The sequence below is a fragment of the Malaya genurostris genome, chromosome 1, assembly GCF_030247185.1.
Source record: "Malaya genurostris strain Urasoe2022 chromosome 1, Malgen_1.1, whole genome shotgun sequence".
NCBI classification, from domain to species: domain Eukaryota; kingdom Metazoa; phylum Arthropoda; class Insecta; order Diptera; family Culicidae; genus Malaya; species Malaya genurostris.
Window position 1 is genome coordinate 64,803,279 of NC_080570.1, and position 22,151 is coordinate 64,825,429.

Sequence of the window (22,151 nt, forward strand, 5' to 3'; positions counted from 1 at the left end):
ACATCCAACGAGTGATGATTGCAAAAACGATTTGATACTACATACTGTTCACACAGTGGTGGCGCCATGATAACGCTACAAAGGCCATAGTTTCAGTAGTATTGGTGAAAGAACAACCTTCTCCGCAAAATCTCTCTCAGAAACCATGAGCACGCAGGAAAATCACGATTGTACAAAACAACAATACGGCTAGTTGCCTATCAATCTAAAATAATAGTTGTATTACACCAGAATCTGTTTCTTTTAAACCTTAGAGCGTCACTGTTTCGAACAAATATTGGTTGCTTAGAAAAAAAATATGGTTGGTATATAACCAGAGTCGTTATATATTACCAAAATAATTCGTTTGTGTATTTCTACAAAGTTTTTTTCTGCGTGAACAAGCCGCGTGCACGGAGAGTTATTTTTCGAAATTTGCTTGTTGCGGTAGTTCTTTTCCATTCAGTTGCCTTCGATCAAACAAACGTAGGAAGGCTGCCGCTGTTCATCCCACGGTCTGCCTGCTTTGAAAAGTGGTAAATACGCACGCACACACATACATGCACAGCAAGCACCAACGGTTTGGTGCAGTGTTACATGTCGTTCGGCAAGCGGAAAAGTCGAATTTCATTCGGTGTGCCACTAGAGACGGAACAGCGCTGTGAGTTTTCCAAATAGCACGGATATCCCGAAATCACGTGCTCATCGTAGACATCTTGAGTTATCACCTTGTTACGACATGGTGATATGCTAATACATAAAGCACGGTGTGAATTACTGTTTATCGGTAATGGAGAGGTGATGCTGAAATAGTGATCAAATTAAAGTGATTGTGTGAAACAAGAAAGTAAATTGGTGCTGATTCACATCATTGACTGCCGCTAGATTGCAAGTGACAAATATAAAACACGAGGTGTGACACGAATGCAATGTGATTTATAATTGTTCGGATCGATTCGAACTGTCTTAACATACGCTTATAGTCATAACAAAGAAGTTTGAATGTCAAATTGAAACTACATGCACTGACATGAAAACAAAGTTGGAATCTCCTCTATGGGTACATATCTCCGATCGGCTCGTATCGACTTCATAACAAAACTAATTTTTAATCATCATTTTTCCTTGCCTTATTCACGTCATCTTCCTAAAACATCCCAAACGAAACGTAAGAATGTAGTTCCCCGGTGTCCTGTTTGCTTCAAGTTTTCATTCATAACCTCGCTAGCGATAGTTCTCCATTTTCGTACGGCTAGTACCGCTACACTATTGAAGAAAGTGTGGTTGGCTAAAACACACTGATGTCTTTATATGTGAAAAAATGTGCCGTTTGATGTAAAACACATACATTATAGAGAGTTTGTGTTAATCAACAAAACATTTGGTATCATATAAATCCAGAATTTTGTTTTATCGTGATTAGCCCAATTCAGTTGCTAATAAATAAACATTGTGAAGTGAAAATGCGATGTAAGGTCAAGCTTGCTGCAAAGTAAAAGTTACATTATATTTTTTCTGTCTATTTACTAAATTAAACTAGATTTTTTTGTGTGCGTAGAAATCTTCTGAATACGAAAAATACACTATAGTATACTTAGGTAAGCATAAAATTATTATAGTCAGAATGCGGGAAACAAGTTAAACAAGAGTAGACTGTGTTGGTCATCCTGAGATGGATATAGTTATAATGTTAGTTCTCAATGAATATTAGGAAAGGTCATAAGTGGAATCAACAGGGTCACTTTATTTATTTTCTCCGGCAATTATTACGAAATATTCCAGTGTTTTTCAAAGATTTCTTCAATGCGGATCGAAAGTTAATGGTTTTAGTCTTTATTGTATTTGAAAAAACCTGTTTTAACACACCTAGTAGCGTAATGATGCCTTTCTCATATTACTCATAACATAAAAAATATTACTGTGGAATTAGGAAAAAAAACTGTTCATTGAATATAAATAGGAAGGTTTGTTCGGACTTAATCTGACAAAGTCTACAAATACGAAATCAGTATCCACAACAAATTAAGAAATTCCGTATGAAACTGTAAGACTTTTCCTTTGAATTGATAAGTTTGCGAAAATCGGTTTGGCTATCTTAAAAACAGTGAGTAAGATCCTTTTTGCAGTTTTTGATCACTTTTTACAATACTTCCGAAACAGGATTCGGATGACCGGAATGGCCAAAGTTGGTTCGTTTGCCAGCAACAAATATGACCTACAAATTGGAACAGTTTGAACCTAGTTAAACCTATATGTACATACTGTCCCATGCTCAATTTCGATTAAATCAATTAAACTAAATCTAACAAACGAAGCGAACCTGCGTTTCTGTTACTTCTGCATATGTAAGCTAAACAGCATGAATCAGCAGCATAAAACATGTAGTAGAATTATTACTTTTATATTATTGACATCATTATACAACTGAAACGGTATTACTGCATTAGCGGATGTGAAAATTTCATATTTTTTCAAATAAATTTGAATTCAATGACATTCGTTCATTCTTTCGGTCGTACTGATTATAAAATAGCTATAATTTTTATCAACCGCAGAACCTTTTACCAATATTACATAATAGTAGCAAACATTCGTAACCGTTTCGATTTCGTGTACGAAATAGAGCAAAGCACGCATCGTTTGTTTTGTGTTTACTTCTTCTTTCGGTGTGGTACATATTGTCATTCTATATGGCGATATGTAAACTTCGACACTCACCGCCCTGTAACTGTAACTTTCTGCACCACTTTCGGTGCTTCCGGAACAAGATAAGTGTAGTGCCGAATTAAGTTTTTATGCCCACAAACTAACAAGCTCTGCAAACTAGAAGAATTTGGATAAAATGTTCTAGAATTTTTTAGGAAACTATAGGACCTTTCATTTGAATCTTAGTTTGTGAAAATCGGTTGAGCTGTTTCAGAGAAAATTGAATGCACACTTTTTCTCTAATTTTCACATATTACCATGTAACTCCGGAACCGGAAGTCGGATCCAAAATGAAATTCAATAGCAGTCTATGGGACTATGAGACCTTTTATTTGAATCTTAGTTTATGAAAATCGGTTCAGACATTTCAGATAAAAATGAGTGCATATTTTTTCAATATTTTGGGATGGATCCGAATAAAATACAAGAACTTTCTGTGGGACCTTTCGTTTGAACCTAAGTTTGTGAAAATTAGTACAGCCTTTTCTGAGAAAACTAAAACGTTGTGTATAAGTGACACACGCACAGGCGATCTCGACAAACTGATTCGAAAGGTATATAACACTCGGCTCTACGCCTGCCTCGCTTCAAAATTCGAACAAAAATTATTTGCTTAATCAGCTAATTGTAGTTGATTTTAACTACAAAATTTCCAATATATATCTATTAAATTAGTTAGAATTGAGAATTTACTTTGCTGAAAAACACTCTTATTTTTAGAGAATGTGTTTAGTTGACGAAACCAGCAATATTTCAATCCAACACGAAATTGTCATTAACAACTAATTTTGTTATTAAAATCAGAAAATTTGTTTCTATTTATCTATCACCATCATTTCTGAAGGACAGCACAAAGAAAACAAAAATGAAATTGGTTTTATTAACAAGTTTATTAGCCAAAAACTCATGAGAAGTGTCAAAGCAAAACAATACATAAAAAAGCTAAAAAGGACAGTCTTGTTGAAACTGCTTGCAAATTGTTTTGATGTTTTTCGCATGTGTTACAATATATCCATATTTAGAAATTTAAATTTCTAAACCGATATGTAAAAATGCCGTAAACTCTTAGTGGAAAGTGTATTTATTCAGAATTGGTGCGCATTTGAAGCGATTGTGCGTAATAATGTTTTTACGCGGAATAGTGAAGTGAGTCTCGAATGTTGCACTCTAATTGTATATGTCAAATGAAGTTCTTCCAACCTTCCGGGCTACGCCGTCCGGTGTACTACTTGTATTCGGTTTTTGTTTTCCGAGTGCTCAAAGTTTTCAGTAAGAGAGTCGATTTCGCGAAGTGGAATAAAGAAAACAGCGATTTAGAAGAGAAAATTTTCAAAAAGAAGTTTATGTTTGGTTTATGTCTTTTTCTCCAATACATCGTATTTATACCTGGCAATATAGAACAGACAACCGCGACTGAAAAATTTTTTTCGACAGTAGTGTGACATCTAGTGGTTAGTAGTCATTACAGTGTGAACGTTTTTTCGGTGACAGTGCGCCATGTAGCTGCAAATTGCAGAAGCCAGTGCAACCATTTATGTTGGTTGAAAACGACGTTTTATTTCTCTAATTCAATTGAAAAAATAGTTGAATGGAAATGAAGTGTGCCTTAGCTAAGAAATGACAGCACGTCTAATTGATGAATTCAACTAAAAAATAGCCATTTCAACAAATATTTTATTATTATTCAGGGAATGAGAATTAAAAAATCTAAATTAGCAAAAGTAATATTTTTTAGTTGTCTCAAAAAATAACTAACTAAAATCAGAAAATCAACTCTGTATAAAATGTTCAAAACGACGAATGTGACAATGAGAGATTCTCTTTGTTTACTTTCTCTTTCGATTATTGCGGAATATTCCTGCTTTTTTTGGTAATTCCTTCAGTGCAGATTCAAAGATGATAACTTTAGTTATTATTATCGGTAAATAATTCTAGTGAAGGATTGCTAAGAGTGCCGTAATAATCGAAAGAGAAAGTAAACAAAGAGAATATCTCATTGTTACATTCGTCGTTTTGAACATTTCATACAGAACTAATTTTTTCGCCAAAATGCTTATTTCGGACTTTCCGTGTAGTGTGGTTGTTTTGAAAAATTTAGTATATCAAAGAAATGGCTTCGTTTTTCTGCATGTTTATTCCGTAAATAGAGACATTAGCACTGCTAAAAGTTAGTTACTAAGTAGCAACCGATCATTAGATGTTTTAAACGGATAAAATGCTTTTTCAATCGGCGCCTGATGATATTTTCAGTTTACTCATATTTTGTGCCAGACGACAACTGCAAACTTGTAAAGCAGGAAGATCATGGAAGAAATGATAGTGTTAGTGATAAAGATTTTGTTAGAAATGTCTTGAATGCTCAAAAAAGGCACTAATTAAATTGGTTAAAATAATTCGCGAAACGGTTTCTTGACTTATGGTGTTTTCATAGCATCATTTATATTCAACATTTTACTCGCAAGATGTCACGAGAGCGTTCCAGGGTTAAAGAGACTTAGCATTCATGTTAATTAATATCAGAATTTAACTAGTAGTGGTTCTGGTTCCGCGCAAATTCTGCATCTAGTTTAACAAATTGTTTGACTGTTTCGTCTGGTAACTTTGACTGGTGTCTGTTTAGGCATTCGTGATCTTCCAATATTTCTAATAATGTTGTCGATTGAACTACTGATGGGAACGTAGCTGAGCCTCTAATTGGTTTTTCACAAAAAAAAATCCAATTTCGATCTACAATTCTATGGTACTGTATTTTTCTTGATTGTTATTGTCGCGTTGATGGCAACTGTGCACTAGTGGGCGGTATGAAACATTTTGGAATTCATTTGTCTTTGCTATCAGTGTTTGAAACTGGCACAAGGCTTTTGATAGCAAATGAACATCTTATCGAATTATTTGTTACTAAGGTCGACGAGTGGTAGCCATTGTCATACCAAATGATGGATTTATAAATTACTGATTAGTTATCGATCAGTTATCATTGGGCAATAAAATTTAAAAAAAAAATTACTACTATCAGTCAGTCAGAATGAATTGCTACTTTATAGTTCCATCTTAGATAAACAGACACAGTTCAAATTAGTTGTTATTACTGTACCCCTTTTATCGTGTAACCGAATTGTTTCTAGTTGTACGGAAAATATATCAACAGTAAAGGAAACGCAGAAAAGGTAAGATTTTTTTTTCATTAGATTTTTTGTTTCTAAGAGCTATAGCGGCCCAAATTTTCGAGAAACAAGCATTCTACACTTGGCAAACAAGGTTACGTTGCTCATTTGAAAACAGGTTATCGCCATAGAGTTGATTTTGAAGAAAAATTTTCTTGACCTAGTACTGTCACACAAAACAGATATTCAGACTCGCACATGAACTGTGTGTAAAATTTGAAATGGACAGCGTGGCGAATACTTGCAGATTTCACCGCGATCGGCACTATTTTGAATGCTACATTCACTTCACCCAAAGTTATTGTTTTGCTATTTGTTCAAATAACCGGATCATTTTTTATTCTAATTTAATTCACGTGTTATTTAAACGACGTTGAAATAAAGTTGTATTTTATACTTCATGTAAGAAATGTTTAAATGGTTGTAGTTGGAATATTTCTATAATAGACAGCAAAACGTTCCGGAACGTAATTGGAACGTTCGAAAAGAGCGTGACCAATACTCAAGTAGGTGTCAATAGTCAACTTTTTGTTTTCATCGTTTTCATGGAAATTTACACAGTATTAAGAACAATTTTATTCAAGCCTGTATATCTGTGGTACTGTTTGCAAAGAACTTATTGTGTAAAAAGCAAAGTCCTGGCATTACATTCCTTTTGTGGAATTTGGCCTTTCTGTTTCAACAGACTTCGCAGCCGATTCTTAGTGTACATAATCATTGCATGGCTAATACTATAGATCCTACTGACACTAAGAATCCTTCCAGGTCGGGGCTCGAACATACGACAACTGGCTTGTAAGACCAGCGCCCTATGCATTGAACCGTCAACCCGAGACACTTATTGTGTATACAAGGTATTAATTGCATGACAAATATAATCTAATTTCCAGATGTGAAATTCCATATCTAGACGTTTTCCAGGTGTAGAGCTCAGTATACTTCCAATAGGGCTTCCACAGCCCCTAAAGCATACGGTCACTCGCCTCTGAGGTCAGAAAAACTTTCCGACCCTTTTTTGCAAAACTAGTTTGCTCAAGTACTTCTCATTGTTTTTTGTCGGTCGCAAATCTGACACTTTTTTACCAATACTTTTTTACTATCAATATTGTCATGCTGGCAGTATTGAAGTCTTCTAAACTTTCCGATATATTGTGTAATTGAATGAATCGCAAAACACTCATCTGGAGATAATTCTGTTTGTGAAAAAACAATTCATGTGAATCTAATGCACATAAAACGAATGCGATGTTTTCAATAGTTTTACAAAAAAAAAAAATTACACGTTCGATTGCGATTTACAGAAACGAGATGTGATAGCAGCAGTATTAAACATTTTTTTCACAACTAACAAACGGACACTGCGTCCCGATGAGTTCACATATGTACACTAAGATGTTTTTCACTGCACTGCTTTTATACGACAGATCGTACGTTAAATTATTTTTTCCATTTTAAATTTACCTTTAGAACGTTCCACACCCTTTGAGACGAAGCGTAAATTGTAGAAAATCTCAATAAACCTGTCAAAAATATACGAGACCAAGCTGAGTTTTTTTTCTAAACCCAGCCCGTACCGGATAAAAACATGAATTTCAGCTCATATCCGACCCGAACCCGAAAAAAACTCGGGTATTCGCATTTGAAAACATGAAACCCGATCAAATTTTTTATCCCGAACCCGACTCGTACCCGTTAAAAATGAAAAAAATCGTCAACCGCACCCGACCCGAACCCGATCAGTACCCGTCGGGTTTGGATTCGGGTAGAGTTTCGGGTACAAATCTCGCAAATCTTGCCACACTGATAAAAATTTGCACGATCGATTCATATGTAATCGGAACCTAAATTTAATATGCTTTTTCATTTGAATACATAACCAATGTGATTTCTTTCAAGATTTCATGTGCAAATTCACTAAAATGCTAGATTAGATTATTTTTCACTAAGCTTTGATGTGTTTTTCCTTTGGATGTGATGTGTTTTGCTATTGAATCAAACTACATGTGTTAAATACCTTCTTTTCTAGTGGAAAGAAATACAGTACAAATGTATGTGCAAAACACTTGATTCGGTCAACTCCGTTTCAATTAAAATCTATGTGGAAAATAATGTGACATTCGTATACAATTCATATAGAATCTAGAGGTAACGATATATTTTATCGTTTTGATGTGCATTTCATGTAGTATGATTTCCACTAAATATCAACAGTTTTTAGACTCATTTTATGAGTTAAGTGTGTATTTTCATGAATTTCATATGTTCTAAAATATCCAAAAGAAAGGGTCAAACAATCTAATTTCTACAGATAAATCAACATAAATGGCAACTCTGTTAATAAGATATGAAAGTTTTCATAAGCGGCCCTTACACGAGACAATATTATTGTCAATACAAGGAGTATTGACAATACTTTTGATCGTGTAATGGAAACTTCAATGGATTGACGAAAATATTGTCAAAAAATCAAAACTGCTCATCAATCCGACAATACTTTCTCTCCAGAGAGAAACCGTTAAATGTGTGCAACAACCTCTTCTCTCAATATTTTAATTATCATTTCCAATATTTAAAACGCCAAACGCTTGAATTACTCGAAAAACTTGGACTCAAGTTATCAAGCCAATTCATCATTGCCGTTTCAACCTTCCGAGCGAACAGACGTGCTTTTGTTAACTGCGAAACGCTGAAAACCAGTGCCGTGTGTGATAAAGCGATCGGACAATCGACATTGTACCGTTATTGTATAATAGACAATGGTGCTCGTTCCGCTGAGAGGTTTTCATACATAATACAATAGTGCAGTGTATAGACTTTGAATAGTGAACATTTGGAGTAGTGTCGTGACCCGGTGCTGTGTGCTTTTTTTCCTCTTAGAGGTTTTTGGCACACAGATACAACAACAATTCAACCAACGCGTGGCCCCAGCGGCCGAGTTTTGTAGCACACCGATTAGCCAAGGCCAGGCATTGGTGGCTATCCATTATTAAGCTAAGTATCATTCTCTTTCCCTTTTTTTCTGTCCTTGAAATTATCTGGTGGTATCCCAGATTTCTAACCCGTGCGGATACAATTCCGTGCCATGACAAACCCTGTGAAACAAAACCCTGACCCACCAGATGATAAAATGGAGACAACTGTCGATAGCAAAACTCGCATTAAGAGCTATCCCGACGGACTTGCACTCCCGGCCGGACCGTACACGGTTTATTTCCGGCCCAAATTAAATGGAAAAAAATTAAATTGTCTCCATATATCGCGAGAGCTGACGAAGCGATACTCTACTGTCAAGAGTATTGACAAAGTACGCCCGGACAAGCTTAGGGTCTCGTTAACCAGCTCAAAACAGGCTAACGAGATCGTTCAGGGTGAGCTTTTTACGCGGGAATACCGTGTGTACATCCCAGCTCGTGAAGTCGAAATTGACGGCGTTGTCACCGATGCCAGTTTGACTTGCGATGACGTTCTTAAGTACGGGATGGGTTGCTTTAAAACCCCCTACTTAAGAACGTAAAGATACTGGATTACAAGCGATTGCATTCAGTGTCGATCGCGGGGGATGGTACCAAACCATACCCCCAATCAGGCTCGTATCGGGTGACATTCGCTGGCTCGGCTTTACCTAACTACGTCCTCCTGGACCGAGTTCGCCTCCCTGTTCGTCTCTATGTTCCACGTATCATGAACTGCACCAACTGCAAGCAACTGGGACACACAGCGTCCCATTGCAGCAATAAGCCCCGTTGTGCTAATTGTGGGGAGGCTCATGCGGATGGCTCCTGCGGTAAGGGTACTGCAAAGTGTCTTTACTGTAAGGAGGGTTCGCATGACCTGATGGCATGTCCCGCGTACAAAGTGCGCAAGGATGGTTTGAAACGTTCCCTGAAGGAACACTCCAAGCGTTCCTTTGCTGACATGCTCAAGAGTGCCACCCCCCCCCCTAAGCAATCAACGAACATCTATACCTGCTTGTTAACTGACGAGAGCGAGTTTGACGACCCATTAGAAGGTACATCTTCAGCGGCCCCTCATAGCTATAGGAAAAGAGTAAACAAATCCTCTCCTAAGCTTCCTAGTAAGGGTACGAAGTTGTCTTCCGATGGGCCTCCAACATTTATGTTTAGAAGTAGTGGAGACAAAGCTCCGAAGCAAACAGTTCCTGGTCTCGGAAAACTCAATTCTGAGAAGGAATTCCCACCACTTCCCGGGACACCAAAATCCTCAAGTGCCCCTGAAAACCCAACAGAGAACCAGCTGGGTGCTGGGCTCATAAAATTCTCTGATGTTGTGGACTGGATTTTTAACACCTTCAATATTTCTGATCCTCTTTAAAGCCTGTTTATGGCTTTGATACCTACAGTTAGAACTTTTTTGAAGCAGTTGACTGCAAAATGGCCCCTTCTTTCAGCGATCGTATCCTTCGATGGCTAACTCATCCACCGAGGTCACGGATTCAATCACTGTTTTACAGTGGAATTGTAGAAGTATCATCCCAAAAATAGATTCTTTTAAAATTCTTGTGAATAATCTGAAATGTGACGCATTTGCATTGTGCGAAACTTGGCTAACTTCTGATGTTTCCCTGAACTTCCACGATTTTAACATTATTCGCCTGGATCGAGACGATCCCTACGGAGGAGTACTTTTGGGGATCAAAAAGTGCTATTCCTTCTATCGAATTAACCTCAAATCGATACCAGGTATTGAAGTTGTCGCATGTCATGTCACAATGAAAGGCAAGGACCTTTGCATTGCTTCCATCTACATTCCCCCTAGAGCCTCAGTTGGGTACCACTGGCTCAGCAGTATCATGCAACTTCTTCCCGCACCGACGTTAGTTTTAGGAGACTTTAACTCTCACGGTGCGGGATGGGGTTGTCTTCATGATGACAACAGATCAACCGCGATCTATGATCTTTGCGATAACTTCAATATGACTATTTTGAATACCGGAGAAATGACACGGATTCCCGCACCACCAGCAAGACCAAGCGCGCTGGATTTATCCTTATGCTCGACCTCGCTACGGTTGGATTGCACGTGGAAGGTGATCCCCGATCCCCACGGTAGCGACCATCTACCTATCGTAATTTCAATCGCCTACGGATTAAGACCATCGGAGACAATCAATGTTTCGTATGACCTCACACGAAATATTGATTGGAAATACTACGCAAATTCGATATCTGAGAAACTAGAATCAACACAAGAACTTCCTCCGGAGGAAGAGTACACGTTGTTGGCTGGCTTGATTCTCGACACCGCGACTCAAGCTCAGACGAAACGTGTACCTGGCGCGAAAACCAACATCCGTCCTCCTAACCTGTGGTGGGACAAAGAGTGCTCATCACTCAACGCGTAAAGATCTTTAGCGTTCAAAAAGTTCAGAAAAAATGGAACACCCGATAATTATCGGAATTACGCGGCGTTAGACAAGCAAATGAAGAACTTAGTCAAAGCAAAGAAACTTGGTTATTGGCGATGGTTTGTTGAAGGATTATCAAAAGAAACATCGATGAGCACTCTTTGGAACACAGCCCGACGAATGCGCAACCAAAACGCCACGAATGAAAGCGAGGAATATTCCAACCGCTGGATATTCGATTTCGCTAAAAAAGTATGCCCAGACTCTGTTCCGGAACAGAAGACCACCCGCGCCGCGACATCAAATACAAACGAAACACCGTTTTCGATGGTAGAGTTCTCACTCGCACTCTTGTCGTGTAACAATAAAGCCCCGGGGCTAGACAGAATTAAATTCAACTTGTTGAAAAATCTCCCTGACCCTGCGAAAAGGCGCTTGTTGAATTTATTTAACAAGTTTCTTACGGGTAATATTGTCCCACACGACTGGAGACAAGTGCGAGTGATCGCCATCCAAAAACCAGGGAAACCAGCCTCCGATCACAATTCGTATCGGCCGATTGCTATGCTTTCCTGCATCCGGAAATTGTTCGAAAAAATGATTCTCTTTCATCTTGACAATTGGGTGGAGACTAATGGCTTGCTTTCAGATACACAATTTGGTTTCCGCAGGGGCAAAGGAACGAACGATTGTCTTGCGTTGCTCTCAACAGAAATTCAAATGGCATTTGCTCGTAAAGAACAAATGGCGTCAGTTTTCCTCGACATCAAGGGGGCCTTTGACTCAGTTTCCATAAACATCCTATCTGAGAAGTTGCATCAGCATGGTCTTTCACCAATTTTGAATAACTTTTTGTATAATCTATTGTCCGAGAAACACATGTATTTCGCGCATGGTGATTTGTCGACAATACGATTCAGTTACATGGGTCTTCCTCAGGGCTCATGTTTAAGCCCCCTTTTATACAATTTTTACGTAAGCAATATTGATGAATGTATCAACACATCTTGCACGCTAAGACAACTTGCCGACGACAGCGTTGTGTCTATTATAGGACGCAAAGCTGCCGATCTCCAAGGACCATTACAAGATACCCTCGACAACTTGTCTACATGGGCTCTTCAAATGGGTATCGAGTTCTCTACGGAGAAAACTGAGCTAGTTGTATTTTCAAGGAAGCGAGAACCAGCACAATTACAGCTTCAACTAGGGGGTGAAACCATAGCTCAGGTCTTCACATTTAAATATCTCGGGGTCTGGTTCGACTCCAAAGGCACCTGGGGATGTCACATTAGATATCTGAAACAAAAATGCCAACGGAGAATCAACTTTCTTCGTACGATAACCGGATCGTGGTGGGGTGCCCATCCAGGAGACCTGATCAGGTTGTACCAAACAACGATATTGTCCGTTATGGAATATGGATGCTTTTGCTTCCGATCCGCGGCGAACACTCATTTCATCAAGCTGGAAAGAATCCAGTATCGTTGCTTGCGTATTTCCTTAGGTTGCATGCAGTCAACTCATACGATGAGTCTCGAAGTGTTGGCGGGCGTCTTACCGTTGAAAAACCGATTCTGGGATCTCTCATATCGATTGCTAATCCGATGCGAAATCTTGAATCCGAAGGTGATTGAAAACTTCGAAAGGCTTGTCGAGCTCAATTCTCAGACCCGTTTTATGTCCTTGTATTTTGATTACATGGCTTAGAATATTAACCCTTCTTCGTTTGTGCCCAACCGTGTCCTATTCTTGGATACTTCTGATTCCACTGTATTTTTCGACACATCCATGAGAGAAGAGATTCGTGGAATTCCGGATCACGTACGCCCTCAAGTGGCCCTCAATATTTTTCATAACAAATTCAGAACGGTCAACTGTGAAAAGATATTCTACACTGACGGATCATACATCAACGAGTCCACAGGCTTCGGCATCTTCAATCAAAACATCACCACTTCTTACAAACTCAGTGATCCAGCTTCAGTTTACGTCGCAGAACTAGCTGCCATTCAGTACACTCTTAAGATCATTGAAACCTTGCCCAAAGATCATTACTTCATTGTCACGGACAGTCTAAGTTCAATAGAAGCTCTCCAGGCAATGATGCCAGGAAAGTATCCCCCCTATTTTCTGGGGAAAATATGGGAACACTTGAGAGCTTTATCTGGACGGTCTTATTTAATATCCTTAGTCTGGGTCCCATCGCATTGTTCCATTCCAGGCAATGAACAGGCAGACTCATTGGCTAAAGTGGGCGCATTAGAAGGTGATATTTATGAAAGACCAATATGCTTCAATGAATTTTTCAGAATCTCTCGTCAGAAAACTCTCGAAAGTTGGCAAACTTCATGGAGCAATGACGAACTGGGACGATGGCTACACTCCATTATCCCTAAGGTATCGACGAAACCTTGGTTCAGGGGGATGAACGTGAGTCGCGATTTCATTCGTGTTATGTCGCGGCTCATGTCAAATCACTACACCTTCAACGCACATCTCCGGCGTATTGGGCTCGCGGAGAGCGGTCTCTGCACCTGTGGCGACGGTTATCAGGACATCGAGCATGTCGTGTGGTCGTGCGTAGAGTATCGCGACGTCAGGTCGGAGCTACTGGAATCCCTTAGGGCCCGAGGTAGACCGTCCAATGTTCCGGTTCGGGATGTGTTGGCGAGTCGGGATAGTTTATATATGCTTCTCATATACCAGTACCTTAAACACATTAATATACAAGTGTAATCCGTAGTTTCCTCTCTCTTGTCGAGGCTAAGAATAATCTTCACCTACAGGTTCGAGACTAACATTCGCCCGATTCTCCAAATCCCTCGCCTGTCCACCATCTCTGTATAAAATAACAAGATCTTTTTGCTGTCACTAACTTCTTCGTTCCCCCTTTCTCCGTTTCTCCACCATCTCGATGTCAACTAATTAGATCTTTATCGTGTTTGGTCATTCGTTCTCATACCCCCTTTTTCATCCCGTTTTCCACAAAATTACTTCTCTATACTTCTTTCATTCTCTTAGGCAAAGGCATCGCCCACGGGAAAACTGCTTCAATCGATGAACAACATGCGGGCTACCCGCTGGGTCTCTGTGACCTGGGGGTGTTTCCCGCGGACCCATTGAAATGTATAATCGTTATCTGGAAGAAACTAATGCCATATTTAATCCACCGACCATTGCCGATCGCCAGCTGCAGACTGAATCTGCAGAATCGACCATTGCGACCGGAATTCGCCACTACCCTAATGATAATACCCTAGTTTTAAGTTAGTTTTAATTTAAAATAAGAAAATGCCCTTGGCATCTAAGAGCTTAAGCAGTGTGCCTTCAAATATGTTACTATTGAATAAAAAAAAAATCAAGCCAATTGGATTGATGGTATTGACAATACTTTGGATTGACAATAATATTTATTTATTTATTTATTTGAATCAACAGACATAATTTAGTCCAAATGATTATTTCTTAGTATATATAAAAAATTAGATCGTATGGCACGGCGTGGCAGATGGAAATCAAATCCTGATGAAACTCTGTTGAAGAACCGCTGCATTCCTGTAATAGCACCGTTAATTCCATAATTAGTGCGACGAAATGGTAAGCGAAGGAACAAACTGTTACGAAGAACACGTGATCGAACGTTGAGGTTGATTTCGCTAAGAAGTGCGGGGCAATCGATCCTATCAGTTAAAATATCAGATATTGTCATTGCTCGTGATAAATCACGTCGAACATGCAGTGTGTCAATTCCAATTAACATCGCTCGACTTTCATAACTCGGGAGTTTGAGTACTAGTTACTCGTTTTCAAATGATACATGGAAACGTCAAAAATTGAGTAGTTACCATAAATAATAATGAGTAACACTTAATCTAAATTTGAGTTTAACGCAAAAACTCGTTTTTATGTTACTATTCGCAAGATCAATCTAAAAGTTGTTATAACCATTTGTAGCAACAGGTTCTATTTTTTGTTAGTGAGATCGCGTATTTCAAGAGTGAGTCGCTTAACACACACGGTGTTGTGTCTGCAAAAACCACAAGTTTTAGACTGTCCTCTTGGTTGTGCATCGACGCAGTTATTGTGTATGGAAGGGATCCGTACTGTGCTTCAGAATGGAAACAAATATGCTCAAGTGTGTCATTTATTAGGAACAAGTGTCTGATTGGTGTCTGAGCAGTACTGACATGTATGTTAAGCTACGATTGACACACTCCACTCCACTCCACTCCAAGCGATCACCACTTGATATGATATCTCGAAGTTAGAAATCAATTGTAAACGGAATAATAAATAAACACAGTATGATTATTTTATGTATTGCGTGTCAATTACTTGATATTTTAATACAATACAATTAAAAAAAGAGCAATTTTACGCAAATTTGGTATATGTGGAATAAAATGTTATTCAGAATTTAACTAATTACTCTATTTTTGAGTAACATGAGCAAATAAAGCATTACTCAGTAAATGAGTAGATTTTACGCAAAAATCGTTTCCAGTGGAAGAACTCAAATTTGAATAACTAAGGAGTTACTCTAAATTAGAGTTGTTCCACTTTTTCTATAGATGAGTTTGATCTTACTCATTTTTGAGTAACTATTTTCAAGCGTGTACACTCGTTGAAGTTCAAAACTGGAAAATATTTCCAACGATAAACGTGGAATGTCGCAAGTATTGCGCCTTATTCGTGTACTTACGCACTTTTCTGCGAACTAGTAGCGACCTTATACACGCAGAAATATCTATATTGTTTAAAACAACAAAACGAGTGGTTAATTCATTTAAATTTTTTTTTTAACCGATGTACAATAATTGCAACCTATAATCTGTGCGTTTCAAGAAAGAAATCGCGTTTCCAGATCTTAACTGAAGCAACAATATAGTTTTGAGAGCTCCAGTGGTGTCAATTTACCGCATGCGAGTACTGTTCCATGCGAAGGTATATTCGAAATGATCGTTAAAACGGTTGAACAATACAGTTGTGAGTCTTATGTCTGTGGTTCGATCTCATGTCTTAACATTTACTAATTGCGGAGGTAAATCTGAGACAACCCTGACGAGTGTTGATTGCCATCATCAATCAAAACAGTGTTGGCTATAAACGTTTAATTGTGGGCTTAAAAAAGATAGCGAAATGAGTATGTCACGTCAAAGACATTGTATTCGTCCTATCTTTGAACAGAAGGATTGTAGAACCTAGTGTGTACTTATTGCAGTTTATGTAATTCAATGATTTTTGTAAACTGCAATGCGATTACCAAACAATTTATAAAAACTGTGACACTTAACTATGACAATTATTGGAGCTGAAAAAAACAAAAATGATTCATGGTCAGCATATTAAAAGAATGGATAATTTTGAAAAATCAAAAAAAAATACACGGAGAATTGCAATACGGTATGTATTGTTTTCTCTTTCCTGCAATTGTAGTATGTGTTTTCTCTTTCCTGGAATTTCTAAATCACGTTGCAGACTTTTGAAAAAAAAAATATTGCGTCGGTAAATCACACAAAATTTTAAAATTTGGAGAAGTTCGGGGAAAACTATACTTTAGAATACAAAAAAAAATGTGTCGAAAACAAGTGCGTTACAAAGAACCGCCACTCTGCTTTTCAGATACTCATAAATGCAAGATAAAGACATACCTGGAAAAGGCGTACTGTATGTGCGAGATTTTTTTTAAATAACTCAATATTTCACAATTTAAATCAAAATATGAAACATTCATTCATCAAACAGCAAAATAGGTTCGTTATAACATACCTCAAATGTAATAATGATTATTTCTAAGTGTGCACACGAAACACGTGGTTATTTTTTGAAAAATCATGTGCTCTGTAAGATTAAATTCCTTCTCCAAACAATTCTAGAGATTCGGTGTAGGGTCAACAAAAGTGCAACCGCAGACGGAACGCACAGCTTGTCCGATTAAGCTGTTTAACCTTGAATTTCAACAGAACTGATTAGATTGTTTGACCTTCGCATTTTGCAATCGCTCGTATGCCTTGCTTTTCCCCTGCGTTGTTATATTGCTATTTTGTTCATATACTTATGGACCCGGCATATATGAATAGAAGAATTCTAACCTAACTCATCGGCTTCCAGTTAGATAGACCGAGAAAAGAAAAGTTGAAAAATAGTATTGCAATAATCGAAATATGAATCAATCTAAGTGAAGTTCTCATTTGCTGTAATTCATTTTTTCAATTCATTTTTCATTTACCAAAATTGATTATAAAATCAGCTGACAGAAGTCAAAACCCTTCAAACGTGGTCTGAACTCAAAAAAAGTTTTAACGGATTTAGAAAAGTTTATGAGAGATTGGAAAGTTTAGGATTATGTCGAGATTAGAGAGTATTGTTCCTTGGGACTTCATAATCTCCCACACATCGGGTTGCCAACCGAAGAGCATCAAGAATCTGAGACCTGAACTTATATTCTGGGACTGAATTTTTGAAATGAGTCTGGAATCTGTATACTGGGAATGAATTCTAGACCTAGAATTTTGTTAATCTAATTCTGATCCTGAATTGTGGAGCTGATTATTGTACCTAAATTCTGAGAATTTTTGAACCGCAATCCTAACATGAATTTGGACGAGTTTAGTTTCAAAATCTAGGTCCACAATTCAATTCCAGATCCAGGTCCCAAAGCCGATTTAAAAAAATGTTTTCGGCATAAAAAAACTCTACAGTTTTGCGATTTTTTTACGCGAATTTCCGACGTTACACATTTTTTTGCACGTTTTTTAACGCGCTACGTTTCCCCCGCGTAAAAAGAGACCTCAGTGTAGTAAATTTTCACACATTCACACATCCCACACAAATATGATCTAAATCTGCTAACGTCCACAATAATATGCAGATGGCGCTTCGATCGGTTGACATAATTTTGGGCGGTAAATCCGCAGAAACCGTCACTTAAACAGTTTTCAGTTTCGCCACTCAGCATTATTCAATAAATAACACTTTTCACTAATCAATACACACTTGCCTCAGTTGCAATATCATTCAAAATAACTTTTTCGGTCAATTGCTTTACTATAAGTTATAGGTAATTGAAATCAGACTTTTTTGAGAGCAACATTTAGGCACCGCATCGTACTCCCAGTGATGCCAACTCTCCCTGCTGAAACATGCTCTGAATTCAGTTGTAAAATTCAGGTTTGGAATCCAGATCGACCGTTCATTTTATGAATTTAGTTTCAGAATTCTGGAATTGAACTCATTTTCTGAAGCCAGGTTCCGTTTTACTTCAAGAACGAAATTCTGAACTTGAATTCCGAACCATGATTGAGAAACTGAAATCAGTTCCAAAATTTAGCTTCTAAATACTGAATTCTGGAATTAAAACCCAAAACTGAATTAAGTAAATTCTGAAACTGAATTCAGTAATTAAGTTCTGAATCAGAAGTCAGTTTCAACATTCAGGTTCCGAGTTCAGATCTAAAATTTTGTTTTAGAATTCAGATCTAAAAGTCGCATTATGAATTTTGTACAAGAATTCTTAAATTGGATTTTTGAATCAGAATTCTCAATTCGAGTTCCGGCATAAATTAAGAAGCTAAATTCAGTTCCAAAATCTAGTCAAAATACCAGTTCCAAAAATTTAATTTAATTTAATTTAATTTATTGTCTTCGATCAGAGTAAAAACTATCGCACAGACTTATTAACACTCAAACGCTCGGGTTGGGATTTTCATCAATTTTTTTTTCAAAAATTTTTAACTGCTGGATAAATTGACCGATCTTGATGCATTTGGTGTCAGAAAAACCGGGTATTCTTTAATTTCATTCTGCCTTAATCGGTGTTGATATGGTCCAAAAACACCGGTGTCCAGATCGCCTTGGGGTAGGTCGGCTTTGCCGTTTGGGGTATTCTATCTAAAAAACTATAAATGTATATGGGAACAGTTCTGGAACAATCTGAAATGTGCAAGATTTACTAAAACGCATCAATTTGAATAAACTAATCATTTGGCCAATGAGTACATTCCTTCCTTTCCCTCAGTAGCACAGCCTTTGGTCGTAGCCAGCGTCGTTATTAATCATTTATTAAAAAGTTAGGAGTGAGTGGGTATGTACAGTGAAAATGATTTGCTTCTCCCAAGCTTCATTTTCTTGGTTCATTGTACATTTCCACTCATTCGGTCAATCACGAAGTGCAACTACGGGCGATCTACTTCAGCTCAGCTCAGCTCAGGAACACAATCGAAAGCTTTAGAAAAATCGAAATACACCGCATCAACTTGTTGTCGTTTTTCAAGCTTGTCAATCAGAGTAGAAACGTAGCTCATTAGACTTGTAGTAGTTGATCGTTTTTTGACAAAACCGTGCTGATCGGTTGTGAGGATGTAATATCCAACATGCATTCGCTCGAAAACTAAAAAATCTAGTTCTAGAATCCAGAATTAGAAATCAGTTCCAGGGTTTTAGTTTAAAATTCTGAACCTGTATTATGGAACTAGTTCTGAAATGTAATTCTAAAACTAAATTCTTCTAAAACAAAAATTAGAGCGTTAGAGGCTTATACCACGCAGAAGGTCTGTTGTTGTTACTGTTGGTGGAAGGTCCTTGCCACGACGTCCAATCCCGTCTAACGCACAAGAAGTGATCAATTTTAGACCATGGTTTACCTTCTATATCCTATTTACAGTTGAACATCGCGACTACCTCAATACCATCATCCGAGTGCGGTAAAGGTTGATGAGCGTAATGGGGATTGCTCATTTTTTCCAAAAGTTTGAGAAAATTTATTTTTTCAGCTATTTATGATTATCTAACACATTTGAAAATTTTATTATAAATTGCTGATCATTTTTCTGATAGCATGAAGAAAGAATCATGTTGATGCGCGTTAAAGCTTGCTTCAGATAGAATTGAAACAAAGACAATTGTCTGTATTTCAGTTATTTATTATTGAATTCAAGATCTTTTTTTATACCAACGTAGCGTTTTCTTCATACTTTTAAGAAAATAATACGGATAAAATTATTCGTCACGTGCGGCAAAGCTTTTGCCCGAGCGGCGAGAGGGGTAGTGTTTTTCGGAGCACTTTATAACACACAAATTTCCTTTTTTTTCCCTTTATTTCCTTCTAATAAAATTTTTTCACTTTACTGTTTTAACTTGCCTACAGCACCTAATTTGGTGCCTGACCTGATCTCTGCGGTAATCACTTCTAACTATTCTTTTCTTAACTACTGCTTTGGCCTGAGTAATGGTATCCAAGTTTGATTACGGTGTTACCCGGTCGCACAAGGAGCATTACTCTTCAGTAGGGTTAAAGAAAAGAGCCCTGCCTAAACCGAAAACCGACCCTTTTATACTCCAACCTATGTAACTACCAAAAACCTATACTGATATATATATATATATATATATATATATATATATATATATATATATATATATATATATATATATATATATATATATATATATATATATATATATATATATATATATATATATATCTGGTAGACTAACTACCACCTATAACTACCTACATGAATTCCCTGCGATCGCGTCGCATATGTAAAGGGTGATTTTTTAAGAGCTTGAGAACTTTTTTAAACAATAAAACGCATAAAATTTGCAAAATCTCATCGGTTCTTTATTTTAAACGTTAGATTGGTACATGACATTTACTTTTTGAAGATAATTTCATTTAAATGTTGACCGCGGCTGCGTCTTAGGTGGTCCATTCGGAAAATCCGCTTTTTTATCGACAAATTTTGTTCAGCGATGAGGCTCATTTCTGGTTGAATGGCTACGTAAATAAGCAAAATTGCCGCATTTGGAGTGAAGAGCAACCAGAAGCCGTTCAAGAACTGCCCATGCATCCCGAAAAATGCACTGTTTGGTGTGGTTTGTACGCTGGTGGAATCATTGGACCGTATTTTTTCAAAGATGCTGTTGGACGCAACGTTACAGTGAATGGCGATCGCTATCGTTCGATGCTAACAAACTTTTTGTTGCCAAAAATGGAAGAACTGAACTTGGTTGACATGTGGTTTCAACAAGATGGCGCTACATGCCACACAGCTCGCGATTCTATGGCCATTTTGAGGGAAAACTTCGGAGAACAATTCATCTCAAGAAATGGACCGGTAAGTTGGCCACCAAGATCATGCGATTTGACGCCTTTAGACTATTTTTTGTGGGGCTACGTCAAGTCTAAAGTCTACAGAAATAAGCCAGTAACTATTCCAGCTTTGGAAGACAACATTTCCGAAGAAATTCGGGCTATTCCGGCCGAAAAGCTCGAAAAAGTTGCCCAAAATTGGACTTTCCGAATGGACCACCTAAGACGCAGCCGCGGTCAACATTTAAATGAAATTATCTTCAAAAAGTAAATGTCATGTACCAATCTAACGTTTAAAATAAAGAACCGATGAGATTTTGCAAATTTTATGCGTTTTATTGTTTAAAAAAGTTCTCAAGCTCTTAAAAAATCACCCTTTACATAATCAATTAATTCGATCGGTTTCTTCTGGCTGATGCAATATATTGAAATAGCCAGCCGTGGGCATTACAATGGCTCAACTGGTCTACTGCCTGTACTGGCTAGATAAAGATTTTTATGGAAAAATTAGAGCTGCTACAGTTACAATGTAAGTGAATGTAAGAATTACTTCTGTATAGTTGATGAATATCGATACACTGTCATCATCGTTATCAGTTATTACTATACTGGTCTACTGTCTGTACTAGATAAAGATTTCTTTGGAAAAAATTAGGGCTGCTGCACACGGTTTCGAAGGAATTCTCGAAATTTTCCTGTAACACGGCTCATTAGGCGGCGCACACCTTCTTCGTCCATCGTTTTAGCTATCTTATTCCACCAGGTCGTCATTTGATTGATGTATTTGACAACCTTTCTCTTTGCCTTGAGTCTCCTCTTCATGATTGCCCAGTATTTCTCA

At 37.7% G+C, this 22,151-nt stretch overlaps 1 protein-coding gene across 7 annotated transcripts in view; it reads left to right on the plus strand.

Moving 5' to 3' along the window:
• The first annotated feature begins 496 nt into the window (after window positions 1-496).
• Window positions 497-22,151, plus strand: part of LOC131440310 (equilibrative nucleoside transporter 1) — a 75,810-nt gene continuing 54,155 nt past the window's right edge. Inside the window, exon 1 of one of the 7 annotated variants that reach the window (XM_058611469.1) lies at window positions 497-515. The gene's annotated coding sequence lies outside the window, so the exon portion shown is untranslated. Of the gene's footprint in view, window positions 1,040-1,555; window positions 1,578-5,694; window positions 5,853-6,624; window positions 6,704-22,151 lie in introns of those variants that run through there. The other 6 variants (XM_058611465.1, XM_058611463.1, XM_058611464.1 and 3 more) reach the window with 6 other exon arrangements.